The sequence below is a fragment of the Cucurbita maxima genome, unplaced genomic scaffold, assembly GCF_002738345.1.
Source record: "Cucurbita maxima cultivar Rimu unplaced genomic scaffold, Cmax_1.0 Cma_Scf00392, whole genome shotgun sequence".
Lineage (NCBI taxonomy): Eukaryota > Viridiplantae > Streptophyta > Magnoliopsida > Cucurbitales > Cucurbitaceae > Cucurbita > Cucurbita maxima.
In genome coordinates this window covers 16,942-26,571 of record NW_019272408.1, presented here as the reverse complement: position 1 = coordinate 26,571, position 9,630 = coordinate 16,942, and the positions used below count along the sequence as shown (strand labels likewise).

The 9,630-nt window shown below is 33.9% G+C and overlaps 1 non-coding gene across 1 annotated transcript; it reads right to left on the bottom strand.

Annotated features, from left to right (window-relative positions):
- Positions 1-4,230: 4,230 nt before the first annotated feature.
- Positions 4,231-4,303, bottom strand: TRNAA-UGC. The gene has a single exon. It is a non-coding gene; the product is annotated as a tRNA-Ala (tRNA).
- Positions 4,304-9,630: the final 5,327 nt, after the last annotated feature.

Genomic DNA, 9,630 nt, shown 5'->3' with positions numbered 1-9,630 from the left:
AAAAATTGAATGATTCGGGAAGTTTATAAAAATTAGAAAAAGTACCATTTTCTCATTGTTTTTTCAATTGTACTTGTTCTTTGCTTCTATATACAACTTAGTAGGGATTATACACGGTCTCTTATTGGAGACCTTGAGTGTTGCAAATTCTCCTCTCCTTTGAAAACTTTCGGTCATCGAAAGTGCTTATTCTAAAATAGATCAGGGTACAAGGTTCTTATTTGCCTTCTGTTTCCCAAGTGGTTTCTTCTACTCTATGATTCTTCCATAGGACCTTAACAAGAGCTATTTCCTTTTCTCAATCTTTTGAATTTCTTGTCTATTATTTGAATCGGGTCTTCTTTATACGTTAGGTCATCTCTCAAGAAGAGAGTTTCATGAGCTAGTACGTGCGAAGGATCTAGGGTATACTTTCGTAGTATGGATACATGAAAGATATTACGTACTGCAGACAAATTTGGGCATTGCCCGATTCTATAGGCCACATATCCAATCCTTTCTAATATCTCAAAAGGACGGATAAACCTAGGGCTTAGCTTACCTTTTTACCCTACCTGTGCACCCCTCTCATGTGGAACTTTTAGGAATATATGATCCCCTACCTACAATTCCATGTCCTTACGCCTTAGGTCTACATAGCTTTTCTCTCGGCTTTGTGTGGTTTGTATCCTAGCTTTAATCTTCTGGACTGCGGCGTTGGTAATTTGCACCAGCTACTGCCCAATAGTTGTCGTTTGCCCCCTTCTTCCTAAAAGATAGGGGATCGAAATCTTCGTCCGTAGAGAACCTCGTATGTGGCCATTTGTATGGTGGCTTGACAACTATTATTATAAGCAAATTTCATAAGGGGTAGGTACTTATCTCATTGTCCTGCAAAATCATTCACATATACCCTCAACATGTCTTCCAATATTTGCTTGAGCATTTCTGTTTGACCATCTGTTTATGGGTGGAATGTCGTACTATAACTGTGTACCCAATGCCTTTTGTTGAATTTTCCAGAAGCGAGATTTAAATCTGGCATCTCGGTCTAATACTATTGCCTTCTGTTGAATTTCCAGAAGCGTACCGAATACCTTTACTGATGAATATTCATTTTTAATGTTAGCAAGAGTAGCTCAATTGGGAGATTGTTAGACGGAAGATTTGAAGGTCACACATGTTTTATCCACGTTCAACGCACCTGATACAAGTTTATTACCTGACCATACAATCTAAAAACATAACTTGCTTATTCAATCTAAAATTATTGATTATTTCTTTTTTAAATATAATGAATTAGTGGAAGTACCTTTACTTATGAATTTTCATTTTTAATATTAGCAGGGATAGCTCTATTGGGAGAACGTCAGATTGAAGATTTGAAGGTCACGTGTTTGATCAACACGTTCACCACACCTGATTCTAGTTGCATAACCCGACTATTCAATCTAAAATTAGTCATTATTCCTTTCTGAAATCTCAATGAATTATCGGAAATACCTAACGTGTTCTAGTTCACCACACCTTATACAAGTTGGATAACTTGAATATCTTATTAAAAATGAGTGATTATTTCTATTTAAAATTAAAATGAATTAGCGAAATTACCTTTAGGATGAATTTTCATTTTTAATGTTAGTGTGGATAGCTCAGTTGAGAGAGCGTTAGATTGAAGATCTAAAGGTCTCATATTCGATCTTGCATAATTTGACTCTTCAATTTAAAATTAGTGATTATTTCTTTCTAAAATTTCAATTAATTAGCGGAAATACCTTTACTTAAAAAACTTTCATTTTTAATGTTAGCGGGGATAGCTCAGTTTGTAGAGCGTCAAATTTAAGATTTGAAGGTCACGTGTTCGATCTCCATGTTCACCACACCTGTTTCGTTTCATTTCTAGTGATTGCGGGGATAGCTCAGAGAGAGCGTCAGATTGAATATCTGAATAATTTGACTATAAAATTAGTGATTATTTATGTTTTTGATCCATGTTCACTACATTAGCGATTATTTCATTTTAAAAACTCAACTCTAATGATTGCAGGGATAGCTCAGTTGGGAGAGCGTCAGACTAAAGATCTGAAAGTCACGTGTTTGATCCACGTTCAAACTAAAATTAGTGGAAACACCTTTGCATTATGAATTTTCAATTTTAATATTAGTGTGGAGAGCGTCATAGTGAAGAGGAAACGTGTTCGATCCACGTTAATTTAACTATAAAATTAGTGATTATTTATGTTTTTGATCCATGTTCACTGCATTAGCGATTATTTCATTTTAAAAACTCAACTCTAATGATTGCAGGGATAGCTCAGTTGGGAGAGCGTCAGACTAAAGATCTGAAAGTCACGTGTTTGATCCACGTTCAAACTAAAATTAGTGGAAACACCTTTGCATTATGAATTTTCAATTTTAATATTAGTGTGGAGAGCGTCATAGTGAAGAGGAAACGTGTTCGATCCACGTTCATTTATTTTAATGTTAAGCATAGATAGTGTGTCTGTAGATCTAAAGATAGCGTAATGCTTTTTCTTTAGAGTTGGGCTACTTGATCGATCCACTTACTTGTATTATGTCAATATTAATCACGACTGTTGGAATTATGGTTCTTATTTATAGTGACAATTATATGTCTCACGATCAAGGATATTTGAGATTTTTTGCGTATATGAGTTTGTTCAATACGTCAATGCATGGAACAATAAAATCGATCTTCCCTTAGAATTGTCAATACATTCTACTTTCAATGTTGCTAAGTTGAGTCCCTTTGAAGGTGATGATTTTTCTGATTCGATGACGAATCCTGAAGAGGGGATGATGATAAGAATCACGGTGTACATTCTACTTTCAATGTTACTGAGTTGAGTTCTTTTGATGTAGGTGATGATTTTTTTGATTCGAGGACGAATCCTTTTGAAGAGGGGGATGATGATAAAAATCACGGTGTTCCAACTAGACATTTTACACAACCCAAGGCCAAGAAGATTCAACAAGCATTCATGCTTCATCTACAAAATTGGATAGGCTAGGTTCAACCATCATTTCATGTGTTACTAGCTGATTCGTTTGAGTCAATACCATTTGAAGATTCAAAAGTAAATATTTGCACAGTTGAAATAGCGGATGAAGTTGCAAGCATCATTTCATAATGATTAGAAAACTTTATTTATTATTTTAATTTCATAAAGTTTGTAATGCTGAAATTGACTTCGTCTTCTGTGGAGATTTAAAGGGATCGAGATTAAATCACGGGCACTATTTTTTTTTTTTTGTGGGAAGACTATAAATACCCACAAATTATTATGTAAAAGCATATTTGTGATCAATGAAATTGATCTCTCAAGTTGAGAGGTTCCCTCTTATAGAAATCTGACCATATCTTTGTCGTTTTTAAGTTTCATGCAATTCCTGTGGTAGATTGCATCTGAGATATTTAATCAAGCCTTGATCAAGTTTGATTGTGGAGTGACTCAATTTAGAAAAAGGTTTCAAATCTTGCTTCTCACTCTTCAACTGTAATACAAACAAAGGTACAAAGTAACACTAACAAAGGTACAAAGTAATACAAACAAAGGTACGAAAAGTTTTTTTAATCTAAAATACCATTGAGCCTTGATCAAGTTTGATTGTGGAGTGACTCAATTTAGAAAAAGGTTTCAAATCTTGCTTCTCACTCTTCAACTGTAATACAAACAAAGGTACAAAGTAACACTAACAAAGGTACAAAGTAATACAAACAAAGGTACGAAAAGTTTTTTTAATCTAAAATACCATTGAACGGTCTTTTCAGTCTCATATAGGCTTTGTTCCCAAATTTTATATTATTGTGATAGAAACTATAAATGACCATTATATTTATTGGTCAGATATTGCAATTGTGAAGAAGTGAAGAAGTCCTCCTTATACAAGTATCTTTTCTTTTTCTCTCCTCTACCCACCTTATACATAACATGTTATCTTTTCTTTTTCTCTCCTCTACCCACCTTATACATAACATGTTAAATTAACTCATACTGAAAAAAATCATTTCTTTCTTTTGGAGATGCGAGGTATCAATCCCCGTACCTCTCGCATGCTAAGCAAGCGCTCTACCATTTGAGCTACATCCCCACAATTTTTGCATCACAAAACCCTAAATTTTTCATCATCAATAATAGTGAAAACGAAGAAATATTGCTACACAACAGGTCATGAATAAGGAAAAATTTGAAAAGAAACAATATATTTAATAATAGATAATCTTATTTTTGGAGATGCGGGGTATCGATCCCCGTACCTCTCACATGCAAAGCGAGCGCTCTACCATCTGAGCTACATCCCCATGATTCTTACATCATAAAACCCTATTAATGTCCCATCATCAATAATAGTGAAAATAAAAAAATATCAAAATATTAATAACAAATAGTTTAGATATCCCCACGATTCTTACGTCACAAAGTCCTATGCATCTCGTCATCAGTAATAGTGAAAATGAAAAACTATCCCAGCTCATTATGTCCTAAATAAGAAAAAATTGAAAAGAAATAATATATTTAATAATCGATTCAATTGAAGATGCAAGGTATTGAGCCTCATACTTTCCACATGGGAAATGAACGCTATACCATTCGAACTACATCCCTACGATTTTTACATCAAAAAACCCTAAACGTCCCTTCATCAATAATTGTGAAAATGAAAAAGTATATATGCATATTATGTCATAAATAAGGAAATATTGAAAATGAAGAAATATCACTACTCAACATGTCATGAATAAGGAAAAATTGAAAAGAAGTAATTTTCAATAATAGTGACATGAAAAACTATCCCTGCTCATTATGTCGTATCCACATTAGAAGTGAGCGCTCTACTATCTGAGCTACATCCCCATACTACAATCTCTTGAAGGGGCATTTTGAGAATCAAACTCGAGACCTCTCACTCCCAGAGCGAGAATCATACCACTAGACCAAATGCCCTTGTTATACCACTTGAAACGTATGTATGAAGCCTTAGGCCTAGGTATTAAGTTTGTATTTTTTCGTATTGCAGGAAACACGTGAAGTCCTCAGAGGTAGAATGTGTCTTGGAGAATAAAGCCTTGGGATGGGATATTGTATTAAGAGCATGATGGTAAGTATAAAATGTTGAATATGAAGTTAGGTTGATGTCGAATATGAAGTCCTTCGATAAAAAAGGAATTAGACATAAGGGCATTTCAAGAATTGAACTCAAATTGCACCACAAGTGAGAATCATACCACTAAACTAAATGTCTTTTCTTGAACACCCAATATTTTTAACTTCTACTTAAATATATTTTTCTCTCATGAAAAGTTGAATTGTTATAATATAAAAGGGTTATCAAACAACCCAACAAAAGAAACAAACTAATCAATTTGGGTTGGATTGATTCGGTTTAGTTCATCAGTTTGTTTGATTTAATTTTTCTATTTTGTCTCATATGACAAGAAAATAAAGTTGTATTGAATGCACCTTAGTTTCATTTATGACAAACTCATATGAAACATAATTGCATTAATAGTACTCAGAGTTGGAGTCTATAAGCATTTCATAAACTTTCGTGCAATTCATGCTTTATTAAAGATGAGATAAAATTTGGGGAACTTTAAATTACTTCATGTGGAGCTTCAATTACTATATGCTAGTTACAATCTTTAGGATTAATTAATTGGACACAAATTCATGAATTTAGGGAATTTTTTGTGTAATTATCAACTACAACTTATGTTTTCAAATTTTTAGGACATAATTTAGGTAGTTGTTTTTATGAGTCGTAAACTTGTTTCTTTGCATAATATGGATTTAGTTGAACTATTATTATCGATAAGATGGAGAAAGAAATTTTCTTTGAAATGACTAATAGACTTAGGTTCATCGTTGTTGTTTTTTAACTTGTGATTTTGCAGAAAGTTTAACTAATATGAACTGTCATGTCACAAGAACTTTAAAGTAAATCAAGAATATACCCTAAACATCATTCAAGATGGCAATAAAATGGAGTTAAATTGAACGCACTTTAGTTTCATGTTTGGCGTGTTTAAGATAAAGCATAATTGTCTTAATGATCTTAAGAGAAATTCCTATTTTATTAGAGGAGACCAACTTTATTTAAGGTACTAGGAGTTCAAGAATCTGGATTTGAATCTGGTTAAGAAACCGTAAGATTTGAAAGTTTTGAATTCTAGACCAAATTTGTATCTAATTATTTCTTTTTATGACTAATTATAAATTAAGAGAAAAATATTTTTGTAAAGATAGATTAAACTCTAAAGCTTTGGTGACAAAACCATGTTTAGACTAGCAGTTTAAAGTCAGGAGATGCGGTCACAGGTGTGATTATTTTGGATGGGTTCGTATGAGGGAGCCTTCAAAGATTGTGCACTCACAGATGGGGTTGTTATGCAGCGTTAGTCTGTCTTTGTGTTTGAGTTTTTTGTTTTTTTGTTTTTTTTTTGTAATTCTATCCCAAACACTTTTTTTTTGTTTGGATAAATTTGAACAACACCGTCTTATAATTTAATTTAATTTTATATTTAATGTGGTGTTGTTTTTCAATCTTATTTTAATTTTACAGCATTATTTTATATTAATTTACTTTTATTTTTATTTGTTTTAACTTTCAATTTTAGTTTCGATTTGAGTTTTGAACCGTTGAAATTTGGGTTGTGACAGATTGGTATCAGAGCAGCCGGATTTTAAATTATATAGATTTTTTCTTAAGATAAAGAGTCGTATATCTCTATGACTCACCTCGATGACACGTCTCTCCGCGACCAAGTAAGCAGTCTAACCCTATTTTGTAGTATATGATATGTTGTAAAACTTTTATGAATTTATTGTATGTTTTGATTTTCGTGGTAGTTATAAAATGTCCTTGGACATTAAAGAGTGAACGTTAACTATATAAGACCATAATGGATCAACGTTATAGTGTCTAGATATGGTGAGGAGGAAAAGAGTGGTCATGAGATATATGACTAGCCTTAGGAAAACAGAGAGTTTTCGTTGCAGAGTGCGAGACATCTAATCCATGAAATTTTGGTACTAGAAATGAAGAAACTAGAGATGGTCCCCAAACGTCTATATGGACCATTTCCAATCGCACTTTCTTTGGTTCTCTAGCAATTTTTGTGAAGATAACTCGTTTATATTTTTTCATAACGCAGCTCTCACAAACACCCATATCAATAGATTTTAGGCCTTCTAAAACTCCATTTGCACCATCATCTTCATTTCTTTGATGCTCACATGTTCAAGTCTATTGACACTGCTGTAGGGTGCATAAACATGGTTGTTGTTGCTGTTACTTGAATTGGAAGCACTCTTAGCAACAACAACCATGTTTATACACTCTACATTAGTGTATAGGGTTCCCGATTTTAGGTCATGCTACCACCATGACACCCTTCACAATATTCCCAAAACTCTTTCCAAACTCGGCTGCATAACCTGTGCTATCCAACTGACAAATAGAGATTAGATTCTTCTTAAGATCAGAAATATATCTGATATCCTATAGTATCCACACACTCATTTCCTGTTAGAGTTTATATGTAGACATCTTTATTCCCTTCAATCTCCAACGTTTTGTTGTGGGCAATATACACCTTCCTAACATTTCCTTATTGGAAATTTTGAAACAATTCCTTACTTGGATTCGAATGAAACGATGCAACTGAATCTAAAATCCAAAATTCAATTGGGCTGTTCATGCTAAGGATTAAAGCATTCTCAGTATCTTCTGCTGAATATATGGAATTATCGTTATCTTCAAATTTGTGATTTTTCTCTTCATCAATTTTGTACGATCTGTCCGAAAGTGTTATTTTTCTTCACAATTTCAACACTTTACGTTTTGTTTGTTTGGAGATTTTTCCCAGTTTCTTAATTTTGATCGCCCATGTTTGTTTGGGCTCTTTGATTTACTTCTTCCCCTTCGATCAACAATGAGAGTATTGCCTGATGAATCTTCAATTTCCCGTTTGGGCTTTCGCTGACATCTCAAATTTCACTAAATTTCATTTTAATAGATCCTCGTGAACTGTTGATTGCAGCAACAACAGTATACCACGACTCGAGTAAAGATGACATCAAAATCAATGCTTTAATCTTATTTTTTAACATAATTTCCACCAAACTCAATTGACTTACAATCATGTTGAAATAATTTATATTGATCTGCAACAAATCAACATTTGTAGATTGAACAACCTCTGCATCAAATACACCTTGTTCATAGCCGACATATTTTCGTACATATTTAACAACACCTTCAATAGGCCCGATGTCGTCTTCTCTTTGATGATGTTGAACGTCATGTTTCTGGACAGCGTCAACCACATTAACCCTATAGCATGACAATTCTTGAGCTTCCGCTCCTCTGTGGTCATGGTATCCGGCTTCACCCTCAAAAGGGGTTCCTGAATATCTTTCTCATACAGATAATCTTCAATCTGCATCTTCTAGAAATTGATATCAAATCCATCAAACTTTTCAATTCTTGAACTTTCCATCTTCACAGATTGTGGTGAATCTCTCCTCGCTCTGATACTAGTTATTAGGATCACACAACACAGCACACAGTTGATCTAAATGAACACAAAAAATATGATAGAGAAAATGTAAGAAGAAATATTCTAATGGTTTTGTATTAATGACTTCAAGGTTGCAAATAGAGGATATGGAGAATTAGAAATGTACATTTAGGAAGCACCGAAAAATTGACTAATGGGTATATATATGATTTCAGTTTATTATATATAGCTTCACTGTATGTAAACGCCTACTATATAGTTAGCCTTCATATCCAACATTCTAGAGCCCAAATAGTCAGGGATTGACATTCTGCTAGAACACAAAGTCATTTACATGCCCCTAGAAAATGCCTAGTAGTAATGCAGTCTAACCCAATGATCATTCAGACAAATATCCATCAACCAAGAGGGGTGAAAATGATGATGATAGTACAATTGAGAAAGAATCTTAGCCATGATGAATCTACACTTGCTGCCATTATTGTATTTGAAAAGGGGAAGTGCAAGTGTGCGAACCTCAACAAAAACTTTATTTCCACTACATGAACACCACGACTCAAAACAAGAAGGTCAAATATTGAGTTTAACTCCACCAAGAGAGATAAATCACAAGATTAGTTTTATGTCGCCTGCCACAAACAGATGTCATGCGGCTCAGCCTGAGCTAGTTTAATTCTACAAATAGCAAAATGGCATGTTCACAGTCGGGTTTATTTGACCTCCAAAAGCTCTTGTCAGTGATCACTCAAATGCTTGGCAAAGACACCAAGCCAACACCTCTACTAAAGAAGGGAGACAAAAACAAACCGCTAAAGCAACACATGTTCACGCAAAAATACCAACCATACGAATGAAGAGAAGGGTCGACCACAATAATTTCAAAGCAAATAGAGAATTATAATAAGTTAAGGTCAGATCAACATTGAGTTCAAAGCAACAAGAACCAAAGACGGGTGCGAAAATTCTATGGACTAGTCGAAGTTATACACAAGATTAGAAAGACATCATATAAAATCCAATTGCTCCTATGGATATAGACTAACCCTGTTGTCCACGTCAGTAACTTGAAACGTTATTATTCCGACCAAGAAAACATCAAGTAGAAG